Source organism: Aulostomus chinensis, chromosome 8 (assembly GCF_037954235.1).
Source record: "Aulostomus chinensis isolate RoL2024-O1b breed Wild chromosome 8, RoL_Achi_v1.0, whole genome shotgun sequence".
NCBI lineage: Eukaryota > Metazoa > Chordata > Actinopteri > Syngnathiformes > Aulostomidae > Aulostomus > Aulostomus chinensis.
In genome coordinates this window covers 23236378-23252934 of record NC_141327.1, presented here as the reverse complement: position 1 = coordinate 23252934, position 16557 = coordinate 23236378, and the positions used below count along the sequence as shown (strand labels likewise).

Below are 16557 nucleotides of genomic sequence, written 5' to 3'. Positions count from 1 at the left end.
AATGTGGGACCAATGAGGTGTTGTTAACCGGAATATCTCATAAAGGCAGGTGTATCAGACCGAATTAGGTCCTAATGAGTAATGTCTTTTCAGTGAGAGATGGAGCTGATCATGGTCCTGGACCCTAGCACCTGAGAGATCCACCGCGATGAGTACATCAGCGAGAGAAGAAATAAAGCTCCATTCACCTGGTGATTCAATTTTGAGGAAGGCCTCTGTGTGTAGCAGAACTCCCGGGTGAGTCAGCATTTTTACACTTGTATCAATACTTTCTAATCCACAGACATTTTAAAATCCCAAAGTGGTGGTAAGATTTTCGACTGTAATACACCTTTTGCTGTGATGGGTTTGGATTTGATGAGATGTTGAAACAAATCCAAACCCACCAATCAATGTTGATATCTAATACTTAATAAGAAATAATTGATAGATATGTGATTTTCTTTCTCTTTTTTTTTTTTAGAAAGTAGAGTTTACCACAAGTACACAAGACTATTTGTGTTTATGCATCTTATTTTCCAGTGTAGTTTGATTCTGAGAATCCTACTAAAAAGAACAATGAGTCCCTTCTCTAATTCCACCATTCAATGACTTTATGAGCGAACAGGTAATGTATCATTCTTCTCATTGACTAATGTCCCAGCTCGTTTTGTCCTTTCCGCTTTGCCATTGCCCGCCATGCAACACTGATTAATGCCATCACAGCAAATTAGATAGCCAAGGAGCAACATGTTTATCATTTTCAAGCATTAAGAAAAGTACCTTCTTGCTTCATTTCTTTCAGTGCATTCAAAGTAGTGGAAACATCAAGTTGATGTATGTATACAGCACAGAAGGCAAAATATTAATTGAAATATACCCAGAGATGTGGCCTTTCTTCGAAAGGTTGTCAGACAGAGGACGAGTGCTTAGGCAAAGCTACTTCCTGGTAATGATGTCATTCTTTACTATATGGTCACTCACCAAAACTGATGACAAATCCAAGAACGAAGAAACTCCTCTTGGGAGGTAATGAAGCTAAAATAGGATTATATTTGTGGGTTTACCTTATTGGATACTTGGTGTGGGCTGCACGGTGCTGCAGTGGTTAGCACTGTGGCCTCACAGCAAGAAGTTCCGGGTTCGAGTCCCGGCTCGGGCGCGGGATCTTTCTGTGTGGAGTTTGCATGTTCTCCCTGTTCCTGTGTGGGTTCTCTCCGGGTACTCCAGCTTCCTCCCACCATCCAAAGACATGCAATTTGGGGACTAGGCTGATTGGATTCTCTAAATTGACAGTAGGTATGAATGTGAGTGTGAATGGTTGTTCGTCTCTGTATGTTGGCCCTGCGATGGACTGGCGACCTGTCCAGGGTGAACCCCGCCTCTCGCCCGTAGATGCTGGGATAGGCTCCAGCCCCCCCCCCTCATTGTCACTCTGAATAGTTATGAGAGAGCATGATATTCAGTGTATTTTTAAACTTTAACAATCAGAATAATTTAATAAACACCGTGTGTGTTTTCATGAATCAGCCATTGCCCTTTTTGTGTCGATTTTAAAGGTCGAGGATTCACCTAATTTAAAAAAAAAAGGACATTTATGGGATTATTGCTAGTTCAAGTTGTCCATCATGGAGCACATGCTTTGAAAACGAAATTTTACACAATATTAATGCAAACCAACTTGAATTTTGATTTCTCTTTAATGTTTTCCCCTCTCTGGGGGAGAGGGGGTAGGGCCCCATATCAGCTCTTGAGATAAGGCCCCAGATGAGAGACAAGAAATGAAAGACATGAGAGACATGAAAATATGGGAGCGGCATGGCTCAGAGGTACAGTGGACGTCTAACAACCGATGGGTCGCTGGTTCAATTGTCACTTCTCCGGGTGACCATGTAGAAGTATCCTTGAGCAAGATACTGAAACCCAAATTGCTCCTTATGGCCCTGTGACGGACAGGCGACCCGTCCAGGGTGAACCACACCTCTCAACTAATGTCAGCTTGGAGAGGCTTTTTTAACACTTGGATGACCTCCCCCTATTGGGTTGATCAGATCAATCTCAAATTTTATCAGAAAAGGTCCAATCCCATCTAAAATCCAAATATCTTCAGCCCCCCCCCCCCACACACACACACACACAGGTGTGCACAGGTGTGTGAAAGCACTTTAATAAGTTCCCTCTGTCTAGTTTACTAGTTTACTACATTTATTTTTTTGGGCTCCACCAAAAACTGGGGTCTGCTGCTGCTAAATGCTCCACTGTGTTGACGTCTGATTGGAACTGCAGGGATGAGTGAACGTTCCAAACGTAAGCTTTCATTTTAGCGATCGAATGTGCGCCTGAAAAGAAAGTCTTGGCGCAGCTTGAAAGTTTCTCAATTGTTTTATTTGCAATTTTTACTAAAAAAATTAGGTGACACGAAACTGCTCTGAATGACTGCAAAAGCAATTTTTTTAAGACATTTGCGTTAGTTTTATTTTTACTAAACAAATCAGAAATATGCCACTATCCCTTTCTACCTTGAAAATCTTGATAGCCTGATGTCTTACAAAAGCAACCTCAGGTATTGACAGAAGGAGAGCAAACGTTCACACGTTCTCATATCATTTTCATCCTCATATCATGCTGAGAACGTAGACTGGCATTGGTTCATTCTTACCCAATGTTCTCTCTCCCGGGCTGTATATCACATCATAAAGAATACATAAACCCCCTCTCCAAGAAAAAAAAAAAAAAACTACCCAGTCTCCAAGGCATCAGCGCCGAGCCCTGTTCTCTAACTCTGAACAGAAAAAGAGCTGAAACAAAGAACTTTCCTTAGAAAGAAAAATAAGAAAAACATTGCTAAAAAAAAAGAGAGACAATGCTAATAATAATAATAATAAAATATGAATGATGACTTGACATATTTACAAACGCGCTGAGAGGCACCCTACTAAATGCGATGAAATGGGAAACCAATGGCATGGAAGAAAGCGGTTGTGGGCCCCCATCTCTTGCCATTAGATGTTCAGTGGAAGCTGTCAACAGAAGGCGCATTTGCCTGCCAAGCTCCCTCTCTGACTGAGCTTTCTGCCTGCAGCACGCCCCGAGCTCCTCTTTGACTCAAAGGGTTCATTTCTCTTCTTTTAGCCTCATTCGCATGTGGTGCTACACAAAAACCCGGCTTTCTCGCAGCCTGCCTCTTCTATGTGTGTGTGTGTGTGTGTGTGTGTGTGTGTGTGTGCGTGTGTGTGTGGGTGGGGTGTGTGTATTCTCTCACAAATGTACATGCATGTGTGGAAATCATAAGGTGATTCCAGGATCCTCGCTATTCTGCACCGACGGCCAAAAAGCAAGTGACAGGAGCAAGTAGACGCTGTCCATCATTACACCTTCCCTAGTGCTGTTAGCATTAGGTTAGCATTAGCTCTGGCATTTAAGTGAGGAAACAGCCTGCTGGCACTCTCGGTGATATATCTGAGCTTATCTAATGTTGGCATCTTGATAATGGGTCACCTGTGTGCTCTTTAGTTTATATTTTTTTCATTGTTCTTTGATTTCTTACTTCTTTATATTTAAATAAGTGTAAATTCCTATAAAAGCATGTCACTCTTGTTGAACTGCTCACAGCTCATGAATGCACACGCAAACTGATCATGTCTTGTCACTTTCGCTGGAAAGACTCATGAAGCATTCGTAAATACAGCTCTTTATTTTGTCTGACTTTCAGAGAAAAATTATCCACTAAAAGCATCTTGATTAAATCTCATTTATAAACCCAGAGATTGTCAGGTTGAGTGATGTGTATAAACCGAAGACTGAGTCCTTTTTCCCACGCGTAATTAAGTTTTTTAAAATGTACCCCTGCAAGCAAAAATGAGCAGTTAAAATACTGGACTGACAAGCATGACAAATCAGTATAGCATGTTTAGATTGGGATCTTTAAGTCCGACTTAAGTCACTGACTATTTCAATTGTTAACCATTTGCTTTCCCTCCTAACCTTAACTTTATACATTCATGATCTACACTTTAGTTACAATGAAAATATATTTTGGGGAAAATGATTACAGTTTTCTCAAGTTCACTATCAACATCATGCAAAGATGCAGATTTAACTTTTTATAACTTCTCCTTGTCATTTTGTTACATTATTATCATAATTTATAATAGACATTTTTGGGGGATTTTAGAAAAAAACAAACATTTCTCGTTCAGGAGGGTTTCTTGGTCGCTGTAGTTGACTTGCACAGTGAGCTCAGCTGTTACAGCCTTTCTCATATCAGTGAGTGAAGACAGAAACGGGAAGCATCTGATCTTATAGAATCCATCCCAGCAACCGAAGTAGGGATTAAACAGTATTTGTGTTGATATTGCACCATGATTTTCATATTATAGAAGTGTGCTTATTTTTTTTTCCTCCAGTAACCAAACTATCCGAGGTAATATCTGGATTTTAAAAAGATAAACATCTACATTATTGGGTCCCCCCCCCCCCCCCGCCCCAAATGTGTGATTTGAGGATGCTGCGTCTGTCCTCTGGCCAGTCCTCTTTGGCGACCAGCCCAAGGGTCGGACCAGTGGAGTGGAAGTTGAAGAGGGCTGTTTGAACATAATAGGTTTTGACTGGCATGTGTTACATGCTTCACTGCTCCATTGATTGAGCACTTGTTTGCTCAATCACTGCTGGTTTCTACTCTCTAGTAGGCCTGTGACACGTGTGGTGTGTGGTCACTTCAGCTCAGAGACCGGAGCAAAGAGAAAAGATCAGGTGCAACCTCGGTGACCGAGGAGGACAGAAGTCAAAGCCGACAAAAAGTAGGAGAGAAAATAGAGGACTGAGTTAAACTGGCTTCACTCCCCTTCTGACGAAACTCACCAGAAGAGGAGTCGATCCCTGATTCATTCACAAATCTTAGCACTTTGGTCATTCCTCCATGGACACTCAGCATAACACCCCTCCTCCTCTTCCTCTTCCTCTCTCCCATTTCACTGCTTCTCTGCGTCCAACCCCCCCCCCCCCCCCCCCCCCCCCCCCCCGTTTCAGACATGCTTTTTACAGCTTGGAGGATGTGGCAGTGGAGGAGGTTGGTGTCATGGGTCAATGTCACTCAGCCAGAGCATTTACTCTGCCGATGTTGGTTCCAGCGGCAAGGCCAACCAACAGCTGACTTGTGTATCCTTCCTCTCTCTCCTCTCTTCTCTTCTTTTCCTTTTATGAAGAGGAACAACAAACAATTATGTAATAGGCTAATGATTAAAAAAAAAAACTCTCTAAAACTGGAATGGTAGCTAATTGTCACTTGTTTAAGATTTAATCTTCAAAAACTCCGCTTTACTGTCCTCTCAGGGGTCGATTCCAGGTACCAGCATGCCATTCCTCCCCTGCAGTTACACCTTTGAACTGAGCAAACAGCTGAAATCTCCAAAGCTGCATTCAATACTTGAGGATTCTGGTAATTAAATATCCAGGTTTATCACAAAAAGTGGCCTTCAAATTAACAAATGATGATACTTCTATCTTGGAGAGATCTGAGATCAAATCATTCAATAATAGTAGTTCACAATTTACAATGTTTTGTTCCCAAAGCCAAGTATATTCACACGTCATAAAACATTATTTCCTAAGGGGAAATATTTCAACAAGCTAAAAGTAAAAGCTTCCTAAATAACATGAACTTCCATCCATAGCACTGTTAAACCAGGGACTTTGTGTGAAACCATTAAAAATCCTAATTGACTTTCTACTGACATTATTTCCACAGTGTCATAATTTTAATATAATATGGTGTTAAAGGATGAATTCTGTGGTTGATTTGCATATTTCTATAAACTCAGGTTGCCATTGTGGAAACATCTTGAGTAGGAGGCTAATATTCTCAGAATGTCAAGGCTGAAGTGTCACATCTTCATTAGTGACCATCATTCTTCCCTACTTCATTTCTTATTCCAGACAGACAGGTTGCTAGAAACACCACAGCTAGCTGAACCAATGCACCAGTCCTCCCCTTTGCCTTGAGAAGGCATGGCAAGTAAACAGTGTCTTCACTGATTACATCGCCCCCCTCTCTCTTTCTCTCTCTCTCTCTCGCACTGTCTCTCTCTCCTCTCTCTCTCTCTCCCTCTCTCTCCCTCTCTCTGCAGCCCAAGGTAAGCTAAAACACTTTGATCTGCTATTGATTGTCTCCCCCTCCTCCTCTTCCTCCTCCTCATCCCTCCGCCCTCTTTCCTCGCTGCTGTTAAAACATAGGTGAGTCAGCCAGCGGCCCGAGGCACTGAAGCAGAAACCAGTGGCACGTTGCTCTGTTTCTAATGCTGACCACTGAGGTTAATTGATATCCTCTCTGTGGTGTAAAAATCCAAACATGTTTAAGGAAAGCTGAGGAGATGTTTGTTAAGATAGAGTGGAGCCACAAACTTGTGCCACTGGATTCAATTTATGAAATAATGAATTCCTAGTTTAGGAGATCTTACCATTATTATCCTGCTACAATGGTAAAATACGCTTCTTTTCATTTCTGTATGCAGCGACTATGCAATTGCAAAATACTTGAGGGGAAGGCAGCAAGTTTGTTTATTCATATTTGTTGTGTATCTCTGAAGAACCTAGCAGCTCTATTTTATTGCGCAATCCGAATATTCGTTAAAATGTGCCATTTTTAGCACGTAGGTTGCTGCTATCTTGCTAGCTCAGGGGTCCTCGTAGTTTCGAGAGGTATGGGGGACTTGGAAAGCTGCAGAGAGCTGAAAGTACAGAAAATATGAAGTGAAGGAATCGCCGTTTGGCGAGCTTTTCCTGCACCATTGACCACACCAGCAAATTCACAATTTTCAGTGATGATTCACATGCTCAAGTTCAGTTAATCATCAGGTCATTTGGGTTATAATGAATCTTCCTAGCAAACTACTTTTTTGTTCTGGGAAAATGTATGACAAGCAGCATAGCTACTACCTGCCGTGAAACTTTAGAATAATAGAATAATACAGACTTTATAGTTGTGCCTTAGTCTTTATTTGAGCTTCACACCCATGTTTTGTTGGGCGTTTCATCACGATGTTCCCATCATTCTGTCCAGCCCTTGTGGCAACAGAATGGAAACACAGCAAGACCCCAAAGGACCGCGACCAGATGAAGGAGCTGAGGAATCAATCAAAGCTCCAGTACAGTAGAAATGAGCTGAAGTTGTGATCTATCCAATATGTCTGCTCTGCTTGACATTCCAGCTTGAATTATTGGTTTGAGAGTGTTAAGTGTCATGTTCCCACACTCTCCTAATCTTAATGAGAAACTGGGGGGGGGGGGGGAGGGGGGGAGAGTCAGTGTCTGGTTAGTCTGGGATTTTTCTTTTTTTTTGTCCCATGTTGTATGTCTGTTTCATTTCTCTTCCACATACCACACCTCTTTGTGAGGGAGAAGAGGGTGTGGGGGGCGTGTGTGTGTGTGTGGGGGGGGGGTTACAGCTGTGAGATGATGAAGTTTCAGGGAAAGGTGGATGTGCCATCCATTACAGGAGGTGGAAAGGTGCAGATAAATCACCTTATCAGCCCTGCCTTCTCCCCACTGAGCTGAGAGAGCAGAGCATGGGGGAAATCCATCAAGCTCCACAAATGGGACATGACTGTGAGATCACTCCGCCTCTATACTGGGCTCACTACATACCTCACAATGGCTTTAACGTTGTATTATAACTCACACCCGGTTACATCTGGCCTCTTGTGGACATCATCACACAAGATGCAAAAACATCCAGTGGAAATTCTGCATGTGTTGCAGTGCTTACATGGTATATTCCTGGATCATCATTGGCTGTTGCCTCACGAATGAGCAAATTTTAGAATAATTTACAGCCAGCAAATGAAATTTGAATCAATGTGTATCAATTATGTATATGTGAAAATACCCAAGTAATCATTGATTTGTCAACACCTGTAGTTACAGGTGTGTGTGTGTGGGGGGGGGGGGCGGCGTGTGTGTGTGTGTGTGTGTAGTAATCCAAATGATCCCTGTTGAAACAGGGCAGCAAATACGCCGTGAGCTGTGATGCCGTCAGTCATTGAGTAGAAGATTTTAGCTACTTAAAGCCAATAAACTAAGCTGGTAAAATTTCACTACTTAACATTGTTCTTATGACAAAAAAAGGAAAAAATAAAATACAGCTACTAGTGTTGCTACTGAAGTTTTGTCTTCCACGTTGGTGGAATTAATTGCAGGGCAGGCAGATTCCTAAGAGCAGTTAAATGGCAATCCAGAAATAGTATTTAACATGTTTATACGATGAGAATTTGAACTTTCAAAAGCTTTTTTTTTTTTTTTTTTAACTGAAAACTGGCAGGTCATCGCTGCAGGAATACGGGTTATTTTTTTTACTTTCATGAATTCTTACCTCTGTTTCCAGAGTCCACATGTGGGATTTCTCTGCTTTCATTCCAATATTCTTCGAGCTTTTTGATGAAAGCAGCCCAGCAGTTTGTGTAATAGTCACAAACCTTAATATATTGACTTTTTTGTGCCACTCAGTACAACTTTCTAAGTAATTTAAGGTGTATTTCATACCTGCACCATCATATCACCTGTTCAACAACGTCACACGACGGGCAGAATTTAATGTCATTAAAACTCGAGGACATCCCCATTAGGGGGCTGTTCACTTTGTGGTTGCAATAACAAGCACCAGACTTTGGAGTCAAGTGGCTTTTATAACACCACATTTCACTGTGTCCCTCAGTGTTTTCCTAACTTGAGCCAAGTGACTTTTTTTGTGTCTAAACGTAACTTTGTGGCAGTTGGAAGATGTTCAGGTCCCATTTCTAACACTGTCACACAAATTATTATCAAAACCATGTTTTTTCAATGTTAGAGCTGAAATGAATTTTCTAAACTTCAACTCATTGGCCACCTTGACTTTCAAACACAGAAAAAAAGCAGATAGCTTTTCTTTCCAAGTGTGATAATAACAAAAATAGGAATTTGTGTACACAAATTAAAAGACTATAAACTGTGACTATTACACAAGGTACTGTGAGACTGTTGGTGCATCACCACTGTTAGAAATCCCAAATAGAGCACATTTAATCACATGTTTTAAACTTTTTTTTCTCCATATTTTTAATGCATCAATCTAGAATGTAACATCATTAAACACAATCCTTTCTTTAGCATGTTTTCTAACATGCATAACAACATGTTCCATCTGTCAGGACCGTCATACCCTCGTTAGTGTCTCGTTTTCTTCCGCATCCGAGCATACACACCCACAATTACTGTACAGGGTTACACCTATGGCTCCCCATACAAGGTTGCTAAGCAACAATAATGACAGTGACCTTTTAGAAATCAGTGGGATGTATCTCACTAGTCGAAAGCACACTTGTGGGGCCACAGCATTTACCTCAGCTCATAGACAGAACAGGCAGATAGAATAAACCACACATGCACAAGACACACCTTTACACAACACCACGCAAAGACATTAAACACATTTTTGCCCTTGAGGAAGCCAGAGAACTTAGCATTTCCCCGCTAGCTCTGAATGTAGTACCTTGTCACCACCCCCCCTTAATGTAAGAGCAGTCTATTGGTATTCAGCTGCACAGGTATCTAAGAAAGCAAAGCCTTTTAAACATCTTAACTGCTGTTTGTTCTGTCTCTAGAGGGCACGTGCAGTACACTGGGGGTTTGGGAATAGACAAGGAGAATTGCAAATTTGTTTTGCCAGCTACATGTGCTCTGTAATTCCATGCTTGCTGTATTGAAGCCGAGTGTGTTAGATTTAAACATAAACACACACAAAGGTGGGCTGTTTTGTTTAATTTTTAGAAGATTTGGGATGTTTAGTTGTGATTAATGACTTCTCCACGGGAGGAACATCACGCATACATGATGTTGTGCTGTTGTTGTTGTTGTTCCTCTGCGCAGCGACGGAAGAACCTGATTTTGAATTAGTTGCTAGATGAGGATTGTCACAGGTTTTATGCCTGTGTGATGTTTTTGATAGAATGGTTTTGGGCCTCTAAGCTCTGTAGGTCCATCTCGTCACATCATTATGCGTCTGACTTAACTCTCAATATTGTTAGTGTTTTACAGTTGAGGTCTGTGATGCCTCACTTAAGTTCAGCACAACAGGGACCGGTCTAAATGAAAGCAGAAAAAAGTTCCCCAGGCGGGAAGTGTAAGAGAACAGGAAACCTTCTCTGTGTGTCTTAAGTCCTGGGCATGCATCTGAATGACAAACCTATGTGTCTGTCCCCCTTTTATGAAATCCTTTACAAGTGCTGAGACACCAGGGCCTGGGTTGTGGAGGCTGTATATTTCTATTCATAATTGATGACCCGGACCCAGACAGACAGCGCACTACACATGTAATATGGATTCACTCTAGATTTCAGATGCATGCCCTCGTCTGGACTTGACTCTGAGCCATCATTGTGTATGGAGAGGGTACGGAGAGGGAATGATCTGTGTGTGTGTGTGTGCGTGCGTGTGTGTGTGTGGGGGTGTGTGTGTGTCCGTATGTGCAAGAAAGTCTACGTGTCTGAGAGTTGCAGCCAAAAAATATAATCGACTAACCTTGTGTTTTTCTTGTGTTGGTTCTTCCTTTTTTTTTTTTTTTTTTTTTTTTTTTGCATTCCTAGTTTGGTTTACCAATACAATTTTGAATGTTAGTGTGATTTCTTACAAGCTGTCTTTTGTTCTACTATTTTTTTTTTTTTTTTGGTCCCTGTGTGGACCTAAAGATCTTAGACAGAAGCAGAAGCGCAGTAGGTTCGCGGTGGATTCCTGGGGACAAATTGATCAAGTTTCTAAGTCCTGGAGTGTTTGTTTTGTCTCACTGCTTTTCCTGATTTCAGTACGGGTTCATGAGAGAACATCTTGTTTTTCTTGATCCTCAGTAATTTGTTTGTTCTTGCAGTATAAACTACCAGTGTGACTCTGAGTCTTAGGTTGTTCCTCTATGGTTATTAACTCAGAGGTGAAGTGAGGATAAGTGTTGGGGAGGAGTAGTTTTAAAGGTAGAAATATCTCTGTGCAACCGAATGTGATATTAGAATAAATGATCAGAGAACGTAACAACCAATGTGTTATATCTCATCAGTCTTGGCCTTGCAGGTTTATAAACCAACAAAAAGCGAATGAGAACAAGGCACGTGCACATGTTGCTTACTAATTTGATACAAAATAGCATCAGTTGAGTTCTGTAAGCGTGACTGCAGGTTAGGAGACAAGCCAACAACTATGAGGTGGGTTTCCATGAAATTTGGACAGACATCCAACATCAACTTCATTTTTTTTCTCAAAATTTTCCATGCTCATTGTTCCTGGATTATCAGAACTGTCAAAGCTACAAGTTTACTTAAAATACTACCTTTACTATGCAAATTCCTACCCCTTCAGGGTGATTTGTACTTTTTTTGATGTGGGATTAATACGTATTATTTTCAGGTTCAGGTTCAGGTTCAGGTTTATTGACTCTAGACCACAATTGTGGTGTGGAGTACAAAATAACAATATAACAATAATACATTTACTTATAGACAATTTGAGCAGTGTAAATTATACATACACAGCTGTCGATACATCGTGCATCACCACATACGCGCATAATCTGTTTCAGTGATACATAAATATAACTGTACGCATCCATATCCATATACACTGTACAAAAACCCATACATTGTGCAGTCATCAAGAGGGCAATAATCTAAGTACTTTATAACCAAGTGTACCTACACGACCACCTCAGATGTAACTTGTGCATTGTGCTAGTTAGCAAATGTTAGCAGAGGAATTTACCTGCTTTACATCAGCATGTAAACTTGTCCCTCATAGCATGTTAGCATGCCTGAAGCTCTAATAATGAGACTTGAGCTGTGCATTAACGGTCATCTAAGTTGTGCTTTTCCTTGTTGATTGAATTATATTAGTAAGGAGTATAAGACAATAAAGCACCAAGTCTTTTCACTACTAATATACTAATATAACTCTTCAAGCCTTTAAATACAACCAAGGTTGGTCATTTTTTTTTCAACTTGAAACTCTGGTTGTGGACAATCTCTGCTTCAACTCCCTAACTAATGGACCTACCACAAAAGTTTAAAAGCATATTAAATCAAAATATATTATTTTCAGGTCAGGCTTAATACTTGGTGGATAAATTTCAGGAAATATCAAAAAATAAATAGGGGAGATGTATCAATTTGATTTAAAAAAAAAAAAAACTTTTAGAGATCAATCTGTTCACATCTTTCATTGTTATTTTTCTTTGTAAATTGGCATCTTCACCTATATTTCTTAGTGTTAAGTGTATGTTTTACAATAAATGCTATTAACTGAGGATGTAACTTGCTCACCGAGGCCATATTTACTTTCAACTGAGAGTCAAATTTTGAGCTATGCTGACTGGAACAACTCTAACACTGAGCTACTGTATGGGAAACTCTGGGGAAATGTGAGTGTTTTTGTACACTGTTATGGGTAAGTGAGGGGTGTTTTTGTGCAGTTTTTGAGTAATGAGCCTCTTCTTCCACCTGCATGACTCAACTCCTTTCATCCTAATTGATTCAGTGTTTTAATGGACTTGTGTTGTCACCCTCGAGTCTCTCTCTGTTTCTTCTGGTCTCAGCTGAAGTTCACAGAGGGCAGAGTTCATACCACACGTTCCCATGGCAACATATGACATGTCACCCTCAAACAGAAACTCCCTCTCAATCCTCTGTAATGGATTTGACCTTTGAACTCTGTCTCTCACTGCCTCTCAAACCGACACATAGCTGAATGTGAAGCCCTGCTAGCTGTAGCCTGCAGCCGTGTTCACTACGTTACACTCCACCTCCCTGCCACGCCAGGGTTAATGATCGGCTCTGCTCTGGCATATGTCATCTAAAACCAAAGAGGTTAATACCGTCACTGCTGTAAAAACAGGATAAACAGACTTTTTTTTCACAGCTGTCATAGTTTTAGTTTGGTCAGAATCTTTACCGGCACAGTCGTACTCGCTGTGACCTCATACAGATCTGCCATCATCGTTATGCAGCCTCACCTGGCTACAGCCAATCCCTTTCTCCAACCAGCCTTGCCTGTTGCATTATTTATGAGCACTAATCAGGACCACAGCTCTGGTGTGCTAGACACCCTACTGGTAACATCGCTTCCCTGACCCGACCCTGCCTGTTTCCCCACAGCATCAATGCGTGTTTACGCTAACGCCCGCTCATTAGGCCTAACTATGCAAGGCCAGGGCCTGCTGCCTGAGCCGGAACTGGGGGCCTTTTTAACATGCTCTAACCAGCCAAGGCGTCCCCCTAGTGGGGTACAGAGAACAGCTATGTGTTAATCTCAAACAACAGGAAAAGGCAACATCAGATGCTGGTATACATGGAGGTAGTTTGCAGGGAAACATGGCCTGCGAGGACCTACAATCGGACTCCATTATTGTTGTAATTAGCACGCCTTGGTGGTGCCTGGGCTCTCAGGCAGTGTGCCTTGACCTCCCAGCCTTGCAGTCTGTCTGTTTACAGCCAGCCAAGGCAACAGAGAAAGGGCATGGGGCTGGTCACACGGCTCGATGCCCCTGTTCAGCTCCAGCAGCAACACAGCTGTTTGTTCATTTGAAGCGTGGACACAGGAGGCTTTTCATTTCTCTGCTGTGCTACACTATTCAAATGTTTATTCTACCTGCAGTGGAGGCAAAGGAAAACCAGAAGCCCAAAAGAAGTGTAGGGTCAGATGTAATGTTTATGTGGTTGATCAGACCTCAGCAATTAGTCGGTGTACATCAATCAATGTCAGGCTGGGGCCAGTAAAAAAAACAGCAACTAAACATTTGAATTATCCAGTATTATTCAAGTCTACTGGGTGCAAAGGTATGCACATGAAAGCATGCGTGAGTGTGCTCTGAGTGGGTCTAAGCCTGCTAAATGGAAGCAGTAAGTTATCATTCACATTCCGCTCCAACATTTCAAAAATGGCTGGGACCTCTCACCATTACTCCAACCCTTTGGCCCCCATCATCAAGAGGTCACCCCCTGGTGCGACACCCATGCCTGATCACAAATTAGCAAGGCCCTGTCCCTTTTCCTGAAAGGATGCAGAGGTGGAAGCATGGAGAGGCAGAAAGGTAGAGAGGCGCTACCAGGGCAGTGCGAGGTGGAGGTCCCATGAAGGACACGGCTCCCTGGGTGGTTGAACGATGAGCATGGGAGCGTGAAGGGCTGAGGCAGGTCTTTCCCACAGACGATCAGTCCTTCAGTCACCCACTGTTGCAGCACTGAAGCACTGCAGCTTCTCACACAAATACTACCTCTTTAATTCAGTATTCTGCCACTTCATTTTTTTTAAATGAATCTTGTATTTTTCATCATGTGCATTTGCTGTTTGTGCACGAGCAACTCAAACATCATTTCATTTAGGGTAAGCTGTCGTATGTGCCTGTGGATGTTGAGAAGCATCAGCATCACATTCAGTGGCCTTCCCCAGTGTTTCTCCTTTTGGTCTCACATCATTCCCTCTCTTATTGTATCCGATAAGAGACCCCGTGTTGCAATGTGGTAATGAAGCTTGTGTTAGAAGAGCAGCACCGCCGGGCATTCAGGCCCCGCACACCTCGGAGAAGCAGAGAAGCGCATGCATATCGATCTTATATTGTTTCCTTGAACCCCTGTGCCTGAGCGTGTTCACTGTAGTCTAATGTGCTGTCATGAAAAATGGTGAGTGAGGTGTTGCTCTGCATGTGTGTGTTCTCACATTTATTATAGATCCGCACAAATCAACAGAAAGAAAGATACTACTTCAATTTTCAGTTTTAATTGATTTATTTATGTATTAGCACCAACAAGGAACTTGTTTAAATTTCTTCTTTAACTGAAACTTCTTCATGTCAGTGCGTTAAAGCAGAAACATACATAATTTACACAAAACATAACTATGCAGTGAAGGCTACAGCAAATTCAATAAATAAACTATAATGCTAAATATTTGACAGAATACTAATAATTGTAATATGAATTTATTAGCAGCTACGGGCATCCTTATAAATAAATAAATGAATGGGGGGGGTCCACTATCATCATGCCGGAGCTTCTCATATAAATGTAATGCTATTCTAGTTCAGCTTGTTTACATGAGGCCTAATCAGTTCATTCATATAGGAGAGGCTTGTGTTTTTTTTTCTGTTTTTGTGCGTGAGGAAGGAAGATGCATCTAAAGGGCTAAAGCGCCATCTGGTGGTGGTGTAACGTGATTCTTTGTTCTGGAATGAGTATTTATATGCTCACTGATGAACCATCAATAAAAAAAAAAAAAAATGTAACCAGAGCAGAAATGCAGGTATTACTCTGAAAATGCACCTGAAAACTTCGGAGTTTCAAAAAACTTATTTGTTGTGTTTGTTTTTTTTAATTCCGTTGTTTTGGTGTGAGAAGAAGTTACTTTTGGGGGGAAAAAAAACAACAACTTGCTTTAAGGATCATTTTAGATCTGATTTCATTTTGCACATTCAGCAAAAAATATTTCCTGCTGTTTGAGCTCAGTAATTTTTAAAATAAACAAAGTGAGAGTGAAAAAACTCCTTGTGTTGGGCCGTATTAAAAGCTGTCAGGCCACTTTACTGTTTATATGTCTCTATAACACGAATTCATATCTATGTGCTGATGCTATACTGTGACTGTGCTACTGTTTGAATTTGAAACATTTTTCAGAGAACATTTCTCTTGCGTATTGCAAGGTAAACATGTCATGTTTTGGTATCACAAACAAGCACTGAAGCTCATTTGTTTGCAGAATAGCCAGTGAAGCTTGTCCACACTTTTCCCTCTACAATTCTTTGTACTCTAAAGTCTTATTTGGCATAATGCATGTAGAAAGGGCCCGCAGAGTTGTCCTCTCTAATTGGCGCTGTCAGGCGTCCCTTCGCTGGCTTGTTTCGCAGTCTGATCGGATAACCCAGTCCACATGAAAAGGGGTGTGAAAGACAGCAAAGTTGTTTTTTTTAAAGCAAAAAAAGGAGATGAAGAAGACAGCAGAATGAAAAGAGATGCAGGTTGTTAGGAGGTGGTGAGCTGTTTAAGTATGATCAACTGCCAAGTAGACGCCAAGCTGCGCTCTCTTTTATACATAAATAGTTGTCTTTCACTGGGTATCTCAGCAAACAATCGCTGATCAGAGGTGTGTAAGCAGGTAGAGGGGGAGGGATTCTAATGCAACATGACAAAAGTGCCACTTTGATATAGCCGATATCGTTACCCTCGTTAGGAGATAAATGATAAGATAGAATGGGAAAATAGACATGGAGGGCCTGCTTTTATGCGCAAGGAGGAGACAAGAATGCAAAAAAAGCCAGCTGATCTGATTCTCTTTCATTCCTTTTCACCAGTCAGTCCCATTTACCCATTTAATATCAATATGGGGTGTGTGTGTGTGTGTGTGTGTGTGTGTGTGTGTGTGTGTGTCTGTAGGTTTCTGTACATTGCATGTAATCTATTCATTACCAACCATTTATATATGTTTATGTGTGAGTGTGGGCATAGAAAGAGGTTTGTGTGTGTGCGCGTGTGTGTGTGTGTGTGTGTGTGTGTGAGAGAGAGAGAGAGAGAGAAAAAGAGA

At 41.4% G+C, this 16557-nt stretch overlaps 1 long non-coding RNA gene across 2 annotated transcripts in view; it reads left to right on the top strand.

Moving 5' to 3' along the window:
- LOC147257685 (uncharacterized) overlaps nt 1–16557 on the top strand; it is an 82166-nt gene that overhangs the window by 26136 nt on the left and 39473 nt on the right. For both annotated transcript variants that reach the window (XR_015117486.1, XR_015117487.1), the window contains exon 2: nt 94–237. This is a non-coding gene — a long non-coding RNA (uncharacterized LOC147257685). The remainder of the gene's footprint in view (nt 1–93; nt 238–16557) is intronic.